The sequence below is a fragment of the Panulirus ornatus genome, chromosome 33 (assembly GCF_036320965.1).
Source record: "Panulirus ornatus isolate Po-2019 chromosome 33, ASM3632096v1, whole genome shotgun sequence".
Taxonomy (NCBI): Eukaryota; Metazoa; Arthropoda; class Malacostraca; order Decapoda; family Palinuridae; genus Panulirus; species Panulirus ornatus.
In genome coordinates this window covers 21,948,411-21,973,062 of record NC_092256.1, presented here as the reverse complement: position 1 = coordinate 21,973,062, position 24,652 = coordinate 21,948,411, and the positions used below count along the sequence as shown (strand labels likewise).

General features: G+C 43.4%; 1 protein-coding gene across 2 annotated transcripts in view; it reads left to right on the top strand.

Annotated features, from left to right (window-relative positions):
• LOC139759583 (transmembrane protein 151B-like) overlaps positions 1–24,652 on the top strand; it is a 189,747-nt gene that overhangs the window by 116,678 nt on the left and 48,417 nt on the right. The gene's annotated exons all lie outside the window — the stretch shown is intronic.

Below are 24,652 nucleotides of genomic sequence, written 5' to 3'. Positions count from 1 at the left end.
AGCCTCCCTGTGTTCCCCTTTTATCAGCAATTACTCCCACCCGTAATTACTCTTTTTTGTATCAAAATTATCAGATTATCTCCGTCATTACAATCCACAAAACATTGTCATTTTGTTATTTGTTCTAGAAATCAGCTTCCGACCCTCAGTTGAGTGTGTCTCGCAGAGCTGCATTGCGACAGTAAGTGTTGCACTTCCCAGGGCCAGTGTGAGTGCCCTGGTGGTGGAGTGGCCAGTTATGGTTGTGTTGTGGCTCATGTGGTGGTGGTGTGGCCAGTTATGGTGGTGGTATGACTGGTGTGGTGGTGATGTGGCCAGTTATGGTGGTGGTATGACTGGTGTGGTGGTGGTGTGGCTGGTGTGGTGGTGGTGTGGCCAGTTATGGTGGTGGTGTGGCTGATGTGGTGGTGGTGGTGTGGCCAGTTATAGTGGTGGTGTGGCTGGTGTGGTGGTGGTGTGGCCAGTTATAGTGGTGGTGTGGCTCATGTGGTGGTGGTGTGGCCAGTTATAGTGGTGGTGTGGCTGGTGTGGTGGTGGTGTGGCCAGGTATGGTGGTGGTGTGGCTGGTGTGGCGGTGGTGTGGCCAGTTATGGTGGTGGTATGGCTGATGTGGTGGTGGTGTGGCCAGTTATGGTGGTGGTATGACTGGTGTGGTGGTGATGTGGCCAGTTATGGTGGTGGTGTGGCCAGTTATGGTGGCGATGTGGCTGGTATGGTGGTGGTGTGGTGATGGTGGTTTGGCTGGTATGATGGTGGTGTTTTGAGTAGTTATGGAGGACCATGTTACTGATGATGTGGGTGGCTATGGCTGTTGTCTTGGTAATGGGGACGAATTTGGGGGGCTATGGTTGTCTTCTATAAGTTACATGAAAGGCAGAAGAAAAAATGATATGTTTTAGATCTCGAAGAGTTTACAGGCGTCCGAGAAGCAAAGCTTATCTAATACTGAGTGACGTTCATCACCATTACCATCCCATGCCTGTTGACGCGTCTCCTGGCTGGAAGTAGGTCACTAGAAGGAGGGAAAAAGAGAAAGACAAGAAAAAAACAGGAATATGAGAATTGTAGGAGACAGTAGGATGACTTATGTGTCACAAGGACGTATCCCCGTCCTAATATTCTTTTTTCCCTCCTCCACCATTCTCGTTTTCACTCCTACAATCACAAAACAGCTCCCCTTCCCCGCCCACATCCTAGACCAGACGGCGCCCTCTGTAATCGTATTTCGGGTGTTGGGGTTGGAGGGGTACACCACTCTCCAAGAGAGAGGGGTGATGAGAAGAGCAACGCGTCGTTCTGCCGGCTATCGGAGTGGTAAACAACGTCCACTGCATCGGTCACTGATCTGCCACTGTGACGTCCATTAAGACTCGATTTTGGCCTTCATTAAGACTCGATTTTGGCCTCATTGTGATCATGTCGTGAAATGCCTTCTTACTCAGCCCATAAACATCGTGACTGCTGTAATTACCTCGCGAGCCAATATGGCTGAATAAGTAGTGTTGCCACTGTTATGTGTATATTATTGACAGTGTTTCTGTCCAACTGGCAACGTAAACATTATGTGAAACGTTATCGACACCACGTATGTATGTCGACCTGCGCTGCCTTCCTTGTGATTATACTAGACCGTCGCCTCTCCCTTCTGTCCCTTTTCCTTGCCTCCCCCTTCCCCTCTATTCTTCCATCTACCAACTTCCCTCGAGTCCGCAGTCTTGGGAATTGTTTAAGTAGTCTTGGTCGCCACTCCTTTAAAGAGTATATTTAATGATACTTAGCCATTAAACCCAGACCTAGTGATTCTTTAACTTGGTGTGGTTGAAGTATATTTTTGTATTTACTTGAGATGGTAAACATAAAGCTATGTTGCCGAGGACCTATATCAACCACCACAGCTGTGGACGAAGGTCTGCATCAGCCACCACAGCTGTGGACGAAGGTCTGCATCAGCCACCACAGCTGTGGACGAAGGTCTGCATCAGCCACCACAGCTGTGGACGAAGGTATGCATCAGCCAACACAGCTGTGGACGAAGGTCTGCATCAGCCACCACAGCTGTGGACGAAGGTCTGCATCAGCCACCACAGCTGTGGACGAAGGTCTGCATCAGCCACCACAGCTGTGGACGAAGGTCTGCATCAGCCACCACAGATGTGGGCGGACAAGGATCTTCAGCCGCCACTACAGTTTAATGTAAACAATATTTTGTTTCGCTGTGGTGCAACGTGGATGTGTACTTGCTGCCGGCGGTTGAATCCTGATACAGCTGTTTATATCGTTTCACCGGAAATAGAAACAGAAATTATAGGGTTTCAGCAAAACGTTTCACTAGAGAAAATGTCGATGTTGCAAAAAAATGAGAACAAAACCAAACAAACTGGGGATAAGCCCTTTTTATCTCCTTGCAGGGGAAAAAAAAAGGCTTTCATGGCGCACAGAATTAAGACATGGTGGAAAGTCTGATGACAATCAGCAAGGCTTTCTTTGTTGCGGGCAGAAGCGTGCATCGGAGATGAGAGAGAGAGAGAGAGAGAGAGAGAGAGAGAGAGAGAGAGAGAGAGAGAGAGAGAGAGAGAGAGAGAGAGAGAGAGCAACAAATTATAATGATCGATCCGTGCCTTACAGAGATGTATACACACAGTCAGCGCCTCAGTGTGTTTGTCGTAATCCGCTACATTCTGGTCGCTTGATCGCTGTTTGCTGTAATATAGTTAGCCATTTGGAGAAACATTTATGGATTATTGTTGGCAACGTCCACAGTCACTAATGAACTGGTGTATCATATTTACCCGAATAATGATCGCTGGATTATAGTTTGGGCTATTAAAGGCGAACGGTATCATAAGGGAAATATGTTATGTCGCACTTGGCTCCATTCTGTCGCACCTGTGGCGGTGTCTGTGTTCGTCCTGAGGGAACGTAGGAGTGTTGACATATAGTGTACACATGACAGTCTTGAGGCGATGATGTGACACCGATGACATGACAGTGGTCGTGGTTCACTGATGGGTATCAGAGATGACAGCCTTTTTATGACACTCCTGACATGATGATAAGAACCTTGGTATGACTCATGATAACCTTTGCGTGACAGCTGACATGACACCGTTGACGTAATGCTTGACAACCTGTCTATGACTGTTGACGTGACAGTAAAAACCTTGACAGTTGACAGCCTTTCAATGATAGTGTTGACGGTCTTAACATGACACGTTCTCTAGGAATCTAACTCCACCCTCTCATTATTCTCCTCCTCGACCCAATTTGCATATATTTACATCGCTACCGCTTTTATCTATGCAAATGTCTGGTGTTGTTGATGCAACAGCCGGCGTTCGCGTTAGAACAGCATTTCCTCGACGCAGACTGAGAATATCATTCGCTGGACGAGTTTACCAAAATGTTCAAGCGACTGTTAGTTCGCTCTGTTGGTGTAATTGTGTTGCCTTTACGTGTGTGTCCCTGTTAAAGAGAGATAAGGGAATAATAAAGAGAGAGAGAGAGAGAGAGAGAGAGAGAGAGAGAGAGAGAGAGAGAGAGAGAGAGAGAGAGAGAGAGAGAGAGGTCAACAGATAAAAATCTAAGTAGAGGATTATGTAAAACAAGAGAAAAGTGTTAGATAAGAGGAGTGGGGGTTGTGGGATGATATATATATATATATATATATATATATATATATATATATATATATATATATATATATATATATATATATATATATATATGGGTAGAAGCGAATGTGTATTGGCAATAAAAATGGGAATCAATATTGTCAGGTTGGAAGAAGGTCAAGAGTTATTCCGCTCACTAATGAGGCTCTTAAGATAATGACCAATTATTGTGGTCGTGGCAGACGACTTCCACGGCTGATTAGCTTCCGCTGTCAGCCTTTTTTCTTTTTTTTTCTGTGTTAGGTTTGTATGTGTGCGGGTGTTCTTCGTTGAGCATGTGAATGGATTCACGTGTATGCTTGTCTATGTTTGGGTGTATTTGTTCTAAGTGACACTCTCGTCAGAAAGGGGCCAGAGGAACCATGTAAGTGTGGTGGAGGAGTCAGGAGGACACCGTAGTGTGATGGAGGGGTTGGGTGAGAAGGACATTATAGTCTCTCGAAGAGGGTGAGAGGTTTATAGTGAAGGGACGAGATGAGGCGCAGAAGGCTAAAGTAAATGAGCCAGGAGATCACGCCATTGATTCTGTATCTAGTCTCTACTTTTCCGATGAGAAACAGATAGGTGGATATATATATATATATATATATATATATATATATATATATATATATATATATATATATATATATATATATATATATATTGAATGAAAAGTCCTGTTTGGAAGTGTGGTCCAGAATTTCTTGAGGGTGGGGCCAAAGGACTTGGAAGAATAAGCAGAAGTGAAAGAAGAAGAAAAAAAAAAAGAAGAATGGCTATATCCATTACTTAAGGAGATGAAATCGGAGACAAGATCGAGAAAGAGAGAGAGAGAGAGAGAGAGAGAGAGAGAGAGAGAGAGAGAGAGAGAGAGAGAGAGAGAGAGAGAGCATCAAGTACCACACCCGTTCACATGATGAAGTATTACGGTCCTCAGCCCCACCTCACCCTATGATATACGATACCATCCCAGAAATTACCCCGTCATTAGTGCTCCCTCTCTATAATGAGAAGGGCGGGCATTGTCCCTCATAGACTAGCTGACGTTCCCTTTAACCTCCCGACTTCACATTAATTAATGGATGTACAGGAAGGATTAGTTGATGAGGCCAGAGGGAGCGATTCATGCAGAGGACTCGAGCCAGCCATGACTACCGACAAAAGCCTTTCTTAAGATACTGACAATAGCCACCACCAACAAAAGCCGAAAAGATCTCCCCAGCCACTGACAATAGCGACCACTTATAAAAGCCCTTCCCAGCCACTTGCAATAACGACTACAGATAAAAGCCCCTCTGAACCACTTATGATAGCGACCACTAATAAAAAAAAAAAGACAAAATAGCGACCAGTACAAAAGCCTTCCCTAGCCTCTAACAAAATAGCGACCACCAACAAAAGCCCTCCCCAGCCACTGACAATATAACGGCAACCAAAAAAAAAAAAAAAAAAGCCGGGACAAAATAGCGACCATCAGGTTCACGGTGTCACCACACATGGGACGGGCACTGGCCTCTCCTCGTCTCCCTCCATCAGAAGACAATTTTTTTTTGGCTCATTTCTTCTCTTTTCTCCTCTCCTTATTTCTTCCTCTTCTCTCTCTCTCTCTCTCTCTCTCTCTCTCTCTCTCTCTCTCTCTCTCTCTCTCTCTCTCTCTCTCTCTCTCTCTCGTTCCCATCAGTGAGGGATCTCACGTCCTCATTAGTGAGAGGCTTCCTCACGGCCCCATCGGTGAGGAGTCTTACTTTCCCAGCAATAAGGGGTCTTTCATTGTTTAGGGTACTCCATTTATTTCTCTCTCTCTCTCTCTCTCTCTCTCTCTCTCTCTCTCTCTCTCTCTCTCTCTCTCTCTCTCTCTCTCTCTCTGTATATATATATATATATATATATATATATATATATATATTTTTTTTTTTTTTTTTCTTTCTTTCAAACTATTCGCCATTTCCCGCGTTAGCGAGGTAGCGTTAAGAACAGAGAACTGGGCCTTTAAGGGAATATCCTCACCTGGCCCCCTTCTCTATTCCTTCTTTTGGAAAATTAAAAAAAAAAAAAAAAAAAAATAATGAGAGGGGAGGATTTCCAGCCCCCCGCTCCCTCCCCTTTTAGTCGCCTTCTACGACACGCAGGGAATACGTGGGAAGTATTCTTTCTCCCCTATCCCCAGGGATAATATATATATATATATATATATATATATATATATATATATATATATATATATATATATATATATAATTGGTATATTTGCTTATTAATCCATTCATTTATTCATATCACTCTGTAATCAATTACTGTGGATTAACTGGAATCCGATTATTTTTAGGTTGGAATTGCCAAAATATTTTTACTTGGCTGGATGCACTAATTGTACTGTATAAATACAATACTAGCAAGTGGCAACACATGATCCCTTGAGAACACCGCCAGTCTGTTATGGCAGGTACTGGGTTGGGGTAAGAAATGGGACCAACGGGTGACCGTTTTGGCTGTTCTCTTGGCATTGTCTTGGGCTGTGGTACACTGTGTGTGTGTGTGTGTGTGTGTGTGTGTGTGTGTGTATGTGTGTGTGTGTTGCCCTTCTCCAGGATTATCATGTTCCATTTCAACGCCGTCGACTAGGTATACGAAGCTCTGTATTGTTCGCTTGCTGTTGCCATGGGCTGAGTTGATCTCTTTGACTGTTGTATGCTACTGTTTAGCTTGGTGTTGCGCGACACTTGTGTTCTGTGTTTGACGCTACCTGTATGTAGTATCAATGTTGATGTGTGTGTGTGTGTGTGAGTGAATTTTCCTTAACTTTATAGTTTGTCGCTATTACATGTGTTTCTGATTACCTTTGCCATTGTATACAGATGATATCACCGTTGCTTGTTACTAATGTTACTGTTACTGTTACAGTTTAGTTTCACGGTTACTCTTGTTTGTAACCTCTTTTTGTTCCCGCTGTACACTGTTACTGTTACGAATGTGTGTTGCTGTTGCTTCATTACTTCGTTGTTGTTCTTTTCTTGATTTTTTTTTCATTTTCGTTCTGGTTTCCTGTTGTTCAGTGTTGTGCATATGTGTTGTCCTGACAGGCTGAAGTCGTATCTGAATACATAGATTCTGAAGCTCATAGGTAGAAGGCATATGGCCAGAGTCGTCAACATGTCTGAATCTCTCCTTCTCTCCAGGTCGTCCTGGGGAAGGAGACTCGTAGATAATTACAACATTGGGAGCAGCGCCGCGCCTCTGCTCACCTACGAATCCCTTGCTGTTCTTAGTTCTGAACTGGTTAACACCGCCAAGTCGCCTGCAGAACCTGAATAGATCTGCTCCTTCTGTTGACCTGTAGTCTCTCACGATGTGACAGATCTTTCAAATTTTTCACCACCGTTTCCTCCAGCTCGACCTTTCCTTCTCTCCTTCCTTTTCCATCTTCCGTCACTTTTCGTCTACCACTCTTCCCAACATTTGCGATTCACCTGACTCCCCTCTCATGCCATCCTTTCCTTCAACCAGTTCTCTTAAATTCATCTTTTACCCTCCCCACTCCCTCTCTCTCTCCTCCTCCCTCTAATCTCTATCTCTCTCCCTCCTTGACGTCCCTCTCACCACCTCTTACTCACTCTCTGGTTACGCTCAATGGAGTTCTTATCTTAATCACTCAATCAACTGCTTTTGATAATCTAAAGCTGAGTGTCTCGGAGAGCGACAAGTCCTCGATATAATATCTTGGCTCCCGCTCGTAGCGCCGCCCATGAGAGAGAGAGAGGGGGGGAGAGAGATAGAGATAGAGAAGAGAGAGTTTCCTTGTCGATAACTCCGGCTCTTGAAGAGCCTCCTGTGTTAATGGCAATATTTATAGGAATATCGTCAGCCCCCACCCTCCCCCTAATTGCACTCCAGACGTCGAGTACCCAGACTCGAGAAATTATCGTACTCAAACAGGTCGAGTGGGAAAAAGGCTTTGCAGTTTGGTAAACGACCCAGAAGCTAACGTACTTCAGTGGCTAAGTCACCGTACTCGAGGTACCTCAAGGTAGTGGGCGGGCTTTTAGGGCTTCGCTCATTCATTCATGCTGAGGTGATACCCGTCACACACACACACACACACACACACACACACACACACACACACACACACACACACAAACACACACACAAACACACACACACACAAATCAGAAAGAATGGGAATAATGACTTACTCGGATGAGAAACGCAGTAGGTCTACAACATTCCTCATATCTTCCTCCTGCAGCTAAAGTCATATTATAGATATAAATACCTAGAGGTCGCATTCCATAAGCTGACATCTGCCAAGAAGTGCTAGGATTTCCTGGAAAAGTGGAGAGCTTTTTATGAGGAAGCTATATCGAGAGTTATTATATTTTCTGAGAACACGCACGAGGGTGGCAGACTGGGTAATGGGAAACTCTGGCAGGAGAGAGAGAGAGAGAGAGAGAGAGAGAGAGAGAGAGAGAGAGAGAGAGAGAGAGAGAGAGAGAGAGAGAGAGAGAGAGAAATCCCGGATATCAGAATTCTGTTTTTTCTCTGCCTCTCTCTCTCTCTCTCTCTCTCTCTCTCTCTCTCTCTCTCTCTCTCTCTCTCTCTCTCTCTCTCTCTCTCTCTCTCTCTCATTCAGCTTGCAGGCACCGTCTTCTCTCGGAGCTCCTCGTCTTGAAGTCATTAGGAGGTTCTTTTTCTCTCATACGAAACATTGGCCAGGACGAAGGTGGGAAGAGAAATCGATTTTATCCTCCGTTTGGACCGTTGTTTGCACGTCAGGGAACGACTGCCGGGGTGGGGTGGGGGTTCTGGGGTGGGGGGTGGGGGTTAACGAGTCTATGGGGGTGGGGGCTTAACGAGTCTGTGGGGGTGAGGGTGTTAACGAGTCGGTGGGAGGGGAAGGGGGGGGTGGGGTGTTGTTGGGGGTTAGTGTTTTTGTGTTGATGTGCTACTGCCGTCGGTGGCTGGGATTATTTCGTTTCATATTATTTCAGTGTTTGTGTCATTCTCCTTTAGCGTTAGATGTCACTGTTCCTGCCACTTTCCGATAACTCTTTGAAGGTTGATTTCTTCTATGTTCATATTTTTATGTTTTACTCTATGTGTGTGTGTGTGTGTGTGCGTGTGTGTGTGTGTGTGTGTGTGTGTGTGTGTGTGTGTGTGTGTGAGTGTGTGTGTGATGTGAGTCTATGTCTGTATGTTTACATCTTTCTGTGTACATCCATCTATTTGCATGTCGCTAGATCCATTTTTTATTTCTGTCTGCTTGAACTTCTAACACTATTTTACAAAGAGATTTTCAACTTTATCAGTCTGTCTTTATTCAAGTTATTCTTTATCAAGTTATTCTTTATTCAAGTTATTCTTTATTCAAGTTATTCTTTATCAATATTCTGTATCTGGTCATATTTTTCTATATATGGTCTTTTTGTTACTTAGTTACTTGCTGTCTTGTGCTTCAGTGTATTGCTATTAGTATTTTTACTGGACACACACACACACACACACACACACACACACACACACACACACACACACACACACACACACACAGAAGGGCTAAGAATTTAGAGAGAGGGGACAGTGAGAGTGGAATGCAATTAGAGAGAGAGAGAGAGAGAGAGAGAGAGAGAGAGAGAGAGAGAGAGAGAGAGAGAGAGAGAGAGAGAGAGAGAGACGAAAAGAACAGAGAGGACAGAACAGACACGAATGACTAAAATCTTGGGAGAGACGAATACTTCCAGGATTTTTTTTTCTTATAATTTTCTTTGAAATTTAGAATATAGTTTAGCATCTTTCACTTTGATGATGTTAAAGGTATTTTTTTCATAATTTTTGGATGATCAAAGGCAGTGTGACCCGCTCGTAGAAACTAATTACAGACATTTATTTTTCATGTAAGCTCAAAATCACTGCATCTGTTCGAAGACCGTCAAATACAGGGTTGCACTGGTATTTATCATGATGCCAAACTTTGTACAAACGTTGACTCGATTGGTACAATGTGAGGTCAAATGGGAGACTTTTGGGTGGACTGTATTGTCGATGAATAGTTGAACGTGGGATCAGCTGTGGATAGGAATATAATTTTTTTTCGTTAGGCAGGTTTTTCGGGACGTGAGGCGTTAAATATATGACCAGATGTCAAATGTCTCTCGGTAGATCTCGGTAGATTATGGTTGAATTCGGAAGGCAGTATGAAGTTGAATGTGAAGTACAATCTTGGCACAAACGCCGGGTCAAGTTTTCGAATGAAATGTGGGATCAGACCTACGGCTCAATGTAGAATAATCTCGAGCTATATTGGGTGGGGATGGCGAGAACTGGAGCGTCAAGTGTGTGTATGATGGAAGATTGTTCTGGAGAACTTTAAACAACGTCAGAAGACGTATCAAGTTACTGGGTAAAGCATAATAAGGAAAACTGAAAATCAACGCTTGGCCTCGATTATCCTTCATTCTTTTCACCCACGTCTTACTACGAAGTTTCAAGTTAGAAGTGCCTATGTTTGAGCGTTAGGAAGCAAAGAAAGAGTCTAAAGAGCAAAAGACTAGTAGACAGTTATTGGAGGCTGGAGCTATGTCAAACGATATCTGGTGTGAGTTCCAGAAGCTGATTCGAGGGACAATGAGACTCAAGAGCGAAGAGAGAGGTAGGAGAAAGGAAGTCATCAGTGAACAAGTGAGGTGAAAATACTGAAGATGAGTCATACGTGTGGAAGATTGGAGCTGCCGACCGTCAAGAGAAGAAATATGTAGCGTAAATAAGGACTCCGAGTTGTTTGAATGCTGGAAGGGAAATGTTCCGGTCTTGAAACACATCCCTCACTTCTCTCTATTTTTCCTTCACTCTGCTGTCACAACCTTCCACTCTCTCACCAGCCTCACTTCCTTCTGCAGTCGAGAAGCGCGATTTGCGGCCACTGGCACGATCCCTTCTCTAACGAAATTGAACTGTGGGTATTTTATAGCGTCGTGGGAATGCTTACGCTGCAGTCCACTTTATTTTCTTAGAAAGCTCTTTCTTATTTTCTGGGAGGACGCCTCTATATGCTGTATGGACCTGGCCATCGCCTTACTGCTCTGCGCTACAGGATAGGTAACGTTGGGATATTTATGTAAGCAGTGGGACACCTCAGCTGCGGCCCTCATGTCAAAAACTTGGTTGAGTCCATTCTCCTGGTCTAAGTAGTCAGCAAGACTAGGGTTTGCACTTTACGGCTCTTTCTCTCTCTCTACCTGAGACTTTTGGCAAAATTTTGTGATGGGTACTCAAGTGGAGCAAGCGTTAGCCCTGCATCATCATAAAACAATTTCGTTGGCTTTGTGTGTGTGTGTGTGTGTGTGTGTGTGTGTGTGTGTGTGTGTGTGTGTGTGTGTGTGTGTGTGTGTCTGTCTGTCTGTCTGTCTGTCTGTCTGTCTGTCTGTCTGTCTGTCAGTCTGTCTGTCTGTCTGTGTCTGTCTGTATGCATATCGGTTTTCCTCTGTTCCCTTTATTCTCTGTAAATCAAACCGGGTATACCCCACATACAACGTAAATTACATTAACATCAGGCCAGAGCAGTCAATACGCACCAACCCTGGATGTATATATAGGATGGGCCGCCGTACCTGCTGCCCAGGCAGCTATGCTGGAACGGTGAGATAAAAATCCAATATCACTTCGCTTGGCACAGAGCCGAGCGCTATAATGATTTACGAACGTGAGTTAGTGACACAGTAACACACTGCCAGCTGACGTGAGTAATAGTGTTGGAAGAGAGAAACGCACGAGCCAACTGATGTGAGCCAGGGTTGAAACTCACAAACAATGAGGCGACTGAAGTGAGTTCGTCGCAGGAGCTGTGTCGTTGTTTGAGATGTAGCTCTCTACCTGTGTGTATGCCAGAAGCGCTGTGGAGGAATGGAGTCAGGATGCCGACAGTGGACTGCTTGCGAGGGCTGCATACGCTGAGTGAGGATAGAGCTGATGACAGCACTGGTGTCACACCTGAGAACAACCTCGGATTGGTATTGGCTGACAACACTACGGTAGGGTGTCATGGGACTGTTGGCATTCAGGTGGCAGGAGTTTGCCTTCTTTACAGCACTGGTATAAACATTTTAGCCTCGAGATAACCCAAACATTCACAGAGGAAAATATCTTCTGCTTCAAGGAGAGGCTCAAGTCATACTCTGTAAAGTATGGAGACACATTAGGAATTTATGAATATATATGAAGAGGTCCCAAGAGGGTTTACGAGTGGAATTTTTCTTTATAAATTTCCCGACTTTACCGCCGCGAGCTTTTTTAGATGGTAATACGTTTTTGTGCAAAAGACTCGGAAACTAATGTATGGTGCGGTTGCCATCCTCTCTCCAGGAAACTTTGTACTAACAGTTATTCAGAAAGCAAGGACGGGATGTGCGCCTCCTCTCCCTCTCTGTTTCTTTGTCCTTTAGTCACATCTTAAACATGTATATACATATACACACACCCAGACACACCCAAATATACACAATAATGCTCTGAATTTACCTCAGTACAGACAACTCCTCTTATAAATATCTATTGAGCAAATGCGTAATCTCTCTTGATGATGAAGGTGTCTCTTATACTGAACACTTCTGGGGAACAGACCCATATCTTGAGGCAGGAAAGACATAAAGATGTAGATTTATTCATGGAAGGAGTCTGGAAATGTGTGTAAGATTGAAGATATCTAAATAACAGCTGAGAAATTCAATGTCACTGCACAGTGCCTGTTGCTTAAAACGCGGTGTTACTTAAGTATGCTAAAAGAGTTTAGCAATAACGAGGAGAGATATACCACTGGCTTTGAAAAGTCTTGAAAAAGAACGCAGTTTTGTCTGAGAAGTTTCCAACATATGACAGCGCTTAAAGATAATTATATTTTGTCTTTTGTCGCATTCTTTTTGTTTCAATGATTTACTACTGCCTCTACCACCACCACTATTACTTCTACTACTTCTACAACTACTGCTTTTACTCGCTCTACTACTACTACTACTACCACTACTGCTACTACTAATACTTTCATTGTTTTATCTAATTTTTCATCACTATCACGACTATATTCCATTTTATTACTTTTTTCTTTCCCTTTTTTTTCTTTTCCTCTCTCGACAAGAGTCATCCACAGTCATCCAGAATTTTTCCTCTGCCTTCTTTCCTTCTTTTACGGCCATTTACCCGGAAAGAAGTCCGCCATTACACAGCCTACTTAGCCTGTCGTCCCTCCGGTCCCATCTTGCCGCCTCCACCGCACTCTCCTCTTCCTCCAGGTTCATTATCCAGGCGTGAGATGGCGCCCTGCACTCTACTTGGTAGGTTCCCACTCTTTGTAATAAAGTCGTGAGATGGTTCTCTATCCGGCGTTAGATGGTACCCTGCACTCTACCTGCTAAGTTTTTGGTCTTGGTAGTGTATTTCGCAAGATGATTCACTATCCAGGCGTGAGATAGCTCCCTGTTCTGTACTGGGTAAGTCCCTACTCTTGGTATTGTAGGAAGGAGATGGCGCCTAGCACTCTACTTGGAAAGTTTCTGCTCTTAATAGTGTAGACATGAGATGGCCTACTGTCCAGCTGTTATGTGGCCACCCCTTTGCACTCTTCCCGGCATGATCCTGGCCTTGATGATGCTTTCTATAGATAGTTCGCTATCCAGTCGTTAGATGACACCTGCAATCTTCCAAGCGAGCTCTTGGTCTAGGGGATACCGTGGTAAGATGGTTCACTATCCTGGTGACAGATAGCACCCTGAATTACATCTAGCGAACTACCGGGTCTTCCACGTCGGTTGAATGGTTCACCAATCAGGCTCGGAATGGCGCAACACATTACCTTGGGCTATGCACGTGTAAGGCCGTCATGTCTCCTTCTGGTATGTTGCTGGTTATTGTAATTCTGCATGTTTATGCGGCGTCTTACACAAGACCCGAGAAGTTACTCGTCATGGTAATTTAAGTATCCTTGTAGCGTCTGATGAACTGTTGTGTAACAATGGAAGAATTGATCTCCTGGGTGGGTTGTAAAAGGAAACGTCATCCTCGCCACGAACGATGAATGGCCTCCAGTGGCCTCTGGACTGACTGAGTTGTGGACCAGCCCAGCTGATGCCTCAAACATGGCGAACTCCGATGCTATGGATAAGGAAGTAGATGACACCGTCTGGCGGAATATGGGAGCTGGACGCACTAAGGAGACACACTACCTCGCGGTGACCTCATGACAGTGATTTTCTAAGATACCGATCGCAGAGGCCTGTGATGCTTTCTGTTCTACCATGTACTTCTGAAGAACAATCCGGACGGTACGTGAAGAGTAAGGACAGTAAGATTGTTGAGAAGGTCTTAAGAGGTCATACTTGAGGTACTGTAAGCTAAGGTGCCTCACTTTACTAGTGAAGTTTACTTTCGTGAATGTAAACCGTAACATTCCATACAGCAGCACGGCTCAGTATTATGCTGCTCACTGTAGTAGAACCAGATGAATATTGTTGATGTTTCCAGCCTCTACAGAAGCCACTATGATTTTGACCGAGGCAACAAGACATAGTTAGGGCGGCGCTTGCAGCCGGAGACGGAGAATATGAGAATGTCTGTTTCAAAAGACATTTTGGTAGTGTAGAGCCCAGTCACTGGTTGTTATGCCTCACACTACAGCGGAATCTTTGAAGAAAAGGAACGATAACTTGTTTGTGTAATAACTCTTACGGAGATAATTATTTTGTATGATAACTAGAAGTTAATGTTGCATGCTCTCTCTCTCTCTCTCTCTCTCTCTCTCTCTCTCTCTCTCTCTCTCTCTCTCTCTCTCTCTCTCTCTCTCTCTCTCTCTCTCTCTGTAGTACGTGGTAGAGAACCACCAACCAGGGGAGTACTACCGTCTGGATATTGAAAAAGGTTAGTAGTGAATACCACGCAGTGACTCTCTCTCAACACAGGAGCCTTTCAGTGACTGTCAAGTTCTCCTCCTTGACCTAGGTTATTGTCTCCCCTCTCTGCCTCACCCTCACGTGGGATGCTGACATTCAGTTCACAATACACACACTCTCACTCCAGCTCACTCAGAAGACTCAGCAACATGTAGCTCACACCACACTTTATTCTTACCTTAAAATTTTTCTTGCGATGAACGCTACGCGTTAACCCCCCCCCCTTTTTTTTTTTGGCAGAATTTCGTGATAGGCGCTCGTAGATAGATTGCGAAGCCCATTATTTCTCTCTCTCTTTCTCTCTTTGTCTCTCTTTTTTCTGTCCGTTTTTCTCTCTTGATTCTCTGCTTTCTGTTTCTCACTGAAGATGATCTTGGCGGCATCTTGCAGGAGCCAGTGAAGGTCTCCAGCTACTCGAGTATATCCCCTTTAGCCCTGTACCCGGATAGTAAATATGGTCCTGCCTGTGTGTAGACTTGCATGTGTACGTCCTTTCTCACTGCGTATCTGTGTATGTGTGTGTGTGTGTGTGTGTGTGTGTGTGTGTGTGTGTGTGTGTGTGTGCATGCGAGTGTATGTGTTGATCACGTGTATGAATGTATATCTTTTTGATTTTTGGTTTTTGCTTACTTTTTCTTATTTGCGTATTACGGAGAAAGTTTAACGATCATGGCACCCCGTCTCTTATGTGCTGTCTTTATTCCTGTATGTGTATGAGCTCACACACACACACACACACACACACACACACACACACACACCACCCAAAGCCAGGTACCCGTGTATCGACCAATCTCGAGGGAGAATAAACACCTAGGATGGGTGTGGACCGACTGTCGCTCTCAGGATTCAAACCCACGCGGGCCCGACCCCGGGTGGGCCCGTGCTGACTCATGGTCACTAACGCTAACCACTTCACCATGGAAACCCATGTATGAGAGAGAGAGAGAGAGAGAGAGAGAGAGAGAGAGAGAGAGAGAGAGAGAGAGAGAGAGAGAGAGAGAGAGTGGCGGAAGGGGAGTGAACTAGGTCGATCAGGGTGGATCATATGACCTTCACCCCTGACATTTAATCCCCGGTTTCCGAGGTCAAGCATGACGCCTTTGATCAAGAGCTCACAATGGGTCACAGGTCATACTCGCTGGTGAGTAAGAATACTTCTCATTCACCATTCATAAGTAACTTACTCACGTTAGCTAATTTTACCTGGAAATACAAAATATAACCGTTGTTCTGCATACTAAAACTATCACTGTATGGTTTGTAACCCTGTGTTGTTAATATATGCCGATAAAAAAAAAATACTGGGTAAGGTAGCAGATCACAAGGAAACATAATATTTTTACGGTTGGTAGGAAAACAATTCAACATGAAATTGATTTAGCTAATATATTTTTTTGTCATTCTGGACACATGAAATTAATTGATTGGTATGTGTGTCATCCAGTACATTTTTGTTATTAATGTTTCGTTTTCTATTTACCCTCCTCTGTTAGTGCACTTTTATGCCTGAATTTTCGATGAGAGTTGCTCGAAACGCTAAAGAAAGAGTAAATCTGATTAATTCCTGAAACGCTATGAATCTTGAGGTGCGCACACAAAGGGCTTCATAAAACCCAGTGAAGTTAGAGTGTTGTGACTGTAAGAGAAAGTAAAGTGGATGATTGATGACAGATATACGTGAAATGCCTTAAGACAGAAGACAGAGTGAATGATACTAATTCTCTCTGTTTGCTTACTGTCTGACTGTCCATTTGGCGAGCTTTCTCGCCATAGGTTATGTACTGTCTCTCTCTCTCTTCTCTCCCTCCCACTCCTTATCTTAATCTGTTACACAACACTGAAGTATAAATTTTGTTCTCTTGTGATATCCCTCTTAGGTAATTTACCTTCACTGATATTTTGGGGAAAGAAAGGTACTACTACTTCAATCCTACATTTAGAACGAATATACCTTTCTTGTTTTCTCTTTCTCGTAGGATATTGCTGGAAGCAGGATGATAAAAAATGGGATCGTTCCCAGGAGGATCTTCTCACATGATGGTATCAGATCCTAGAGCGGCCAACTGACTTGATTCACACTTATCTTTATCGAGTATTAGGGATACAGGACCGGGTGCTACTGTAACTCTCGTATTGACGTTATCAGCATGTGTTGAAAAATAACACATTTCTAAGTGGCGTCACACCGGCAGTTCAACTGTTAATGTAGAGGAAAGATACCAGTCTATGTTCATCTGACGACGACACTTTTGTAAATCTTATCTCAAGGACGATGGAGGTGTCTGGTCCCAGGGAATGTTTACCTCGTAATCTTACACAGAAACTCACTTAGGCGTTGATGCCGCCCACGTATGGCTTTTTAACATATTTTTTAATGCATAGTTTGTAAATTGTGGAAACCCGTCGCCCTCACACACACACACACACACACACACACACACACACACACACACACACACACACACACACACACACACACACACACACTTTTCGTGAGGCAATGTAGCTGTCTTTTATTAAAAGCGTATTAACTGGTTATCACTTTTTTGTGTATGACTCGTGTCACCTGTATATTAACATTTTTCAGTAAATCGCAGCTACAAAGTTAATCGATATTAATGAGAGCCATATGAAGTATTATGTGTTTTAGTCTCAACATTTTACAGGCATCACGCCCCCAGCAAATCAATCTTCCCTCACTACCCACCATGTTCAGAGGCACAGCATCAGGAATATTATTTCCTGGACCCGGAAACGCGTTAATAGCTTTTGTGCTCACATCTATATTTAATTCATGCTCACAATATGGAGTGACGCTGTCGTCTTTGAACTGCCTGGTATCAAGAGGATGAGGAAATCGAAACGTTTTTTTTCCAGCTCCCATTTCACCAATGACTGCTGATGACGGGAGGAGGAGGAGGGGAAATTAAGCTTGCATTTCATTTGCCTTTAAAAAGATTACGCTGACTTTTTCGTCGGTTCGTATGTGTAGCTGTGAATTTCTGTGAAACTGCGTTGATGATTTTAATCCTAGTGTCTACCGTACAGGGTTCAGGAACAGGGAAGAAGAGGGAGAACATCAGGTCTACCTTAGTGGACGCTGATGGGGGAACATCAGTGGATATGCTCCTTTCGTATGAGTGATGAACACGCGGAGAAATCCCTGGGTCAGCAACTGGGCCGAGCTCTAGGATGCGCCATGTGGAGCTGACAGCCAGAGGGGAGGAATGATCTACGAGGGAGAATGACACTGGTGACCGCTGTCTTGACTAGTTGGTAAACTGGGAAGGAGAGGATCCAGATGGCTCTCCTTACACCAACTTTCGCCACCATCCTCTTGGATGGTTTTGGAACTGTGAATCAACACGACACTGCTAGGTACCACTGGACACCATCCTGGTTGGTTGTCTGGTATAGCATGGAGATGAGAACCCACACTGGTCTATCTGGCACCAATATCCACCATGCTGGATGGATGTATTGTGCAAACAGCCAACCTCTGCTCTTGCGTGCCAATATTTCTGTCAGCTAGCCTTTCCTTTACGATAGAATCCTAATGTCCTCTTTTTTCTTCTTCATGGTTTTCTGTTCTGAGCGGCAACTACCATCTGCTGAATACTGAGGCGAGAGGAGCATTAAGAGAGCGACTTCTCGTCTCGGAGAGTGAAGCGGGCGACTCCATGGGGAAATCAAACAAGGATGTGAGTCAGACGACGGCCCATGTTACTCCTGTGGGAGGGTGTTGTGCTGAGTCCCGTGTGAAGTTTCTTTCTCAAGGAATAGAGACACTCTCCTCAGGGAGGTACAGCAGGCTTAATGGTCAAGGTTGGCTAGGGAGATATAATTGGCTTAATGGTCGGCTGGTTAGGGAGATATTAGTAAGCTTAATGATCGGCTGGCTAGGGAGATATAGCAGTTATACTGGTCAGCTAGCCAGGATGCTCCAGTCAACGGATGTGCCTCTACCGTGGAATGGAAATTTGTTCAAATTGCAGGACGGCACGAGCGAGCACAGGTCTTCATCCTGTGGTAATACTGGGCTAATCTCAGCTCCATACGGATATCACTTCGTGGAAAAGACAATACTTGACGGACAAATAACGGAAATTAGACGGTTATGCCAGTGTTTTGTAACAGTGTTTGCTCATACTGCCTTTCAAGTTATTTTAAGTATAAAGGAACGATTTCTCTTGACGCCACGACCCTCGAGTGTTTGGATGACCTCACCCTCTAAGTGCTAGGACGACCTCACCCTCACTGCCTGGACGACTTCGCCCTCTGGGTGCCAGGACGACCTCTTGAGCAAAACGACATGAAGTTGCACTGAGCGTCTCCTCTAGAGGTCAGACACCCTCGTGAAACATGTATGACTCAGCCGACCCATCCCAGCACCGAGGACCGAACATAGGAGCTAGGGTAGTGACGCTCATCAGTGTCACCAATGTGGCTGTGCTACGAACCGCCATTATCTCTGGCTTATCTTTAATAACAGTATCCAACAGACAGTATAAGAATCTCCTGAGCCTCTTGAACACGAAGGTACTACCCTTGAATACGACGATGGGACCCTTAGGTAGTATTCCACGACCTTTGAGGGTCGTACCCTCGTGGGTGAGGGGATGCGGTGTACCAGCAGTGAAATTATTTACCAAACAACGACAATCACACAAAAAAAATACACAAACATTTCCTCTTCTCTCTCTCTCTCTCTCTCTCTCTCTCTCTCTCTCTCTCTCTCTCTCTCTCTCTCTCTCTCTCTCTCTCTCTCTCTCTTTTTACCAAGATTGAACATTTGGAAAATATAGCCAGACATGTTTGCTGGCAACTAAGTGAAGTCTTCTCGTATTTTCTTTTCCAGTCGAGGGCTTGGCAGTGTATTTATAGTGCCATTCAGACCCGGTGTGGAGGTCCTGCAGACTTTATTCTTGTTTTTCTTGGTGTTCTTAAGGACGGAGCTGAGGCTGTGGGAATGTTAGTACACGGAATAGGGCAAATCTTGGAATGTCGCTACCTACTGCGCTCTGACCTGGATTGAACTGTTCGTATGCTGGTATGACGGATGACGCCGATAATTGGGTGGTTTATGATTCTTGCAATGAGTCATCCATCCTATTTGTAATGGAGGATTTATAAGAAATATATACTTTTTGTTTCTGAAGTCTTGACATAAGTGATTCTAGTCGATACCAGTTGTCATTCATGGAATCTTTCGTCATCGAACAATACCTTTGCTGAACTTCTGTTTCTCGTATAGAAAAGTTAGCGTAATTCTGAGTCTGTCTTTACTACGGTGTTCAGGGAGAAATTTCTTCACTCCATGACTACGAGGTTTCGACCCGTGGATGTGATGGTTTGACCTTTGACCTAACCTGTAATGCCTTCGTGTTTCGTGGATTTGTATACAAATAATTCGCTTTGTCGGTTTGCTGGTACTGTGATTTGTTTCGTTGCTGCCCTGGCTTTATACGTTGTGTCGTAGTTGTACGTTCTGTTGCTCTGTACGTTGCAATACAATTAATCTCTCTCTCTCTCTCTCTCTCTCTCTCTCTCTCTCTCTCTCTCTCTCTCTCTCTCTCTCTCTCTCTCTCTCTCTCTCTCTCTCTCTCCAACACAACTCCTGTATCAGGAGTCTCCATCAATTTGCTTTACTCCCAACTTCTCTCCGGAACTTCAATTACGTTCTTGTGGCCAGGGACCTGAGACCTTAGACGCTGGTCGCTTTCTTTGACTCGCTCATTTATCGTCATGTACCTTAACTTTCGTATGTTTGATTCACTCATTTATCTTTATGCTCCTTTGCTGCCTCTTGCCTCTTCTGGGCTTCATCTTCTTTTTTATCTGTTGACCTTTTCGATCATTTGTCTTAGTTTCTGTAGTTAGGATTTTTCGCTTTTTCTTTTATTTTGAATGTTCCAAATTTGTTCCTGTATTTGTCATGCTTTGTTATCCCTTTACTCATTTCCCTTCCATACCTGGACAGAACCATCTGTATTGCTTGCATTATCGTCTGTATTTCCTGTATCAAAATTTCCCGAACATATTGCATTTCCAATTCCATACTGAAGTTTACTATACATTTTTCATTATCTTACTTCATATATCATGCTCTTTATTTTCTTTGTCTATCTTTTTGTGTATCTGTGTGTCTGTCTGTCTGTCTGACTCTGCAGAAAAAGCAAGGCACCCCCTCTTACCCATAGGCCCGCACCCTGACGATGAGGGCCATGTCATTGGAAATAGACACCCCTGGGAACACTCAAGCTGATAAACAAGTTGCCAGCTGGCTCGACCTGTCTCGCAGCTGTAATACTTTACGACAGCCCATGGTCGTACCCATTTATCGACTAACCAGAGGAAGGGTGAACAGCTGGGGGGAGCCGTGTGGCATCTCCTTTTTTCTTTTTTTCTCTCAAACCTTAGAAACCAACGCTCAAGATGTAAATGAAACTCTCCAGTCCATCAGTCATCATACAGTTGTTATCCTTTGGTCAAAACTGCGTAGCTTGACCAGCTCCTACACTGGCTATATCTCGTCGTGCCGAGGTCTTCTTGGACTTATATTTAACTAAGTTAGTTCTTGGCTAGACCGGTTCCTAGTCCTACTAGTTCCTAGTTAGACGGGTTTTCAGCCTCGTTAGGACAGTTCCTACCATGAACACCTCATGTTTAGACATATTCCTAGCCTGCCCAGTTCTAAGCTTGACCGGTCTTAGCTTCCGCAGTGTCCAGCTCTGTCTGCTTTAATTCAAGGTCACATTACAGTCGAGCAAACTGGTGAATTCCGGCCATATTGAGACTTGATATTCCGAACCCACCAGCATAAAAAGAATGAAAGTCTTTTATGAAATCTGATACATAATCTATTTTCATGGAACTGTGTCAGCTACAGAACCTATAAGCTTGACGCAGATATTGGGCTTTATTTTGACATTCGTGCATTTGAACAATGTACGTTATAGGTGTTTTTATAATTCATAGTTTCAAGAGGGAGTTAGGTATGCTAATGCAAATGAAACTGGATACCGTAACGAGAATGATTATAGCAGTAAATGCTTGTTAAAGAATTAGGTTTAATGTCGAACAACTTTGGGGAGAGGGGTTCTGACGACAAGACTGGAAGAATGATATAGACAAAATGCAATGACTGGAGAGTCACATAGAAATAGTATCAGTGACAAACAATCAAACAATGAAGATCAATAGTGAAAAAAGCGAGTAAATATGTGTCTGTTTACTGTGCCGGTTATTGTGTTTTGACATGAGGAGCAGAACACTGGAGGACCTGGTCTGCTGGGGTGGGATGCTGCTGCTCATGCTGGGGTGGAGATGTTGGGGCGCTAAGATAGTAAAGAAGAGTTGAGTTTGCTGTGGTGAGGATGCCTGTGCTGAATGGGTATGTTGATAGTTCTTGGGTTCACCGCTAGGATGTTGCTGCAGAGGTACTAGGATGAGATTAAAGTCAGTTTAATCCGCCGTTTCTGTGTCTTTAACCACCCGTCCTTGTTTATTCACCTCTAGAGCATGATGGTGTTTCGCCATGGGTGTGAGAACCCGAGACTTGATACCCAAGGATCGGACCATCGTGCTCAAGGATCTAGCCTTTCTCTTTAAGGGGTTAACTACCATTATTTGTCACTGGGTAGTAGTAGTTAATAAGTCTTCAGACAGCCAATTTTAGTGATATGACGATGATTGATTTCGTTATTAAGACCAAACAGTCTCGTGTGGTACGTCCAATACTCGGCAGTTTCACTTGAACCTACGCTCATTATTGTGCAAACAAACTACTTGGGAATATTAATCTTATAATAGCAGCAGCACACGTAATGATTTCTACAGATTACGTTGATCAAAGAAAATGTCTCACATAAAGTATTCATACCCAGATACCATTTGATTATCTTCATATATTATTCACAAATAACAATTACTTTTACATAAGTTTTCGTATATTAGAACGTTGTTTATTGATGGGAAATTATAACTACACAGCAATTTACGTAATGAATGACATTTACTGTCAGAATTTGTTTTTGTAAACTCTCCAGTAAATCTTAATCCTAAGAAACTCACTGTACACAGCTGTTTCTAAGTCCTTTGTGGGGTGTTTACACCCCACTGGGCTAAATTCTAATTTCCTCTGTAATTGAAATATACTGGAGTTAATGCAGTTACGACTGAAAGCGTAATTAATTTGAAATTAAACTCCTTCAGACCATCTCAATCCTGTCTCCTGTGTGATGTTCGTTGGAAATCTGTAACATATCAACCAATTGCATGACTTTCTTGGAGGCTTCCAATTTTCCACTCAAGGATGGATGTTCTGGATACTCGAGTCACATATGATGAAGATGGTTGACTGGTGGTGTGGTTGGCAGCGTGGATCCTGGCGTGATTGTTTACAATGACTAGTGAGATATGACTTATGCTTTAGTACCGGGTGTATATTGGTGTTAAGGATGACTCTGGTAAAATGGTTGATGGTGGTGGTTGACAGCATGGTTTTGGGTGTACTTGGTAGTGTTTTTATATAATGGGGTTAACAGTGAGGTTTGGTTGATGGTATGGTTGATGCTATGGTGAGTGATTATTTCATTGGGATGATATGGTTGATGATGTAATTCATGGTTTGTCAGTGACATGCTTAGTTTCGTGAATTGTTGTATGAGCTGGTTTTTGGTTGCGGTGGGAATGAATGCCTTCCGTCTTCAAAATCTGCTGTAAAACCAAATCATTCTTGTAAACTTTGCATCGTGATTTATAACACATTTCGTACAGCTGGTCTAGAAGTATCTTAAACACACAAATTATCACCCATTGGTCATTCAATAGTCCCCTATGTCTCCTCTAGTCTCATGTCAGACCAAAATGTTTATGTTGTATTTCAGCGGAATTGTTTCTCCAGTCACATTTTTCAATACACATCCGGCCGAAAAATTTTGGTATATAATTAGACCGAGTAATATTTGTCACCAGCAGCTGGAATCATAATATGAATTTTTAACACGATTCCAAAACTAATTTGTTTTGCCGAATTATATGTAGACCATTGCGTTACATTTTACTTGCAGTTTTTCAGGTCAAATATCCGTATAAATGTTGTGCACCTCTTACACACACACACACACACACACACACACACACACACACACACACACACACACACACACACAGAAGAACTACAGTTTGCCTTTACTAACATGAAGAGATTCATGATGAGAACAGTTACGTGTTTAGTTGAACATGCAACACACGAAGTGTTATTCATCATTTGACGCCGTGTTGATGAAAACTTTACACGGGTGAAATATCATTATTCACTGACCTCACTGTCAAAGTTAGCAAATATATTCTGGTCACGTCTCCCAGCCCTTCACGTCCAGGCCACCTCTCCACTACATGCTGCCAAAATTTACAGCACTTTGGTACAGAAATACACCGAGGTGTGTGTAGAATTACATTATATATATATATATATATATATATATATATATATATATATATATATATATATATATATATATATATATATTATAACGTAGATATCTCTGTATATGTTTGACGGCAATTGCATATTCTATACAATATGTATTCCCGTGGTTCCATATTTTAGCAGCCTCCGAGCACATTGTTGTATTAATGATATGATCGCGGTCTGTGAAGAGTTACGGCATCTGTTGCAAGTGGCAGCAGACACACTTGCGTTCTGTATGCACGACCTCTGTTATGTAAAGGCTACGGACACTACCCGTAACGTTTCAGTAGCTTGAACTCTACGGATCTGTCCCGTTATGTTTAACTTACATCCTACAGGCATGTTAAATTGTTCGACTCATATCCTTCAAGTATTTCCAAGTTGTTTCACTCACATTCTTCTGAAATATCAATTTGTTTTACTCTCATACTAAATGCATATTAGGTACATTTCTCAAGCATACAATATACAGATCCTGTCGAGTGTTGTGCTTACATTCTACAGACCTGTCAAATTATGTTTCCCTTACTTGATTATAGGAATGTGATTCGTAATTACTTATTTACAGAGCTGTGACAGAATATATATTG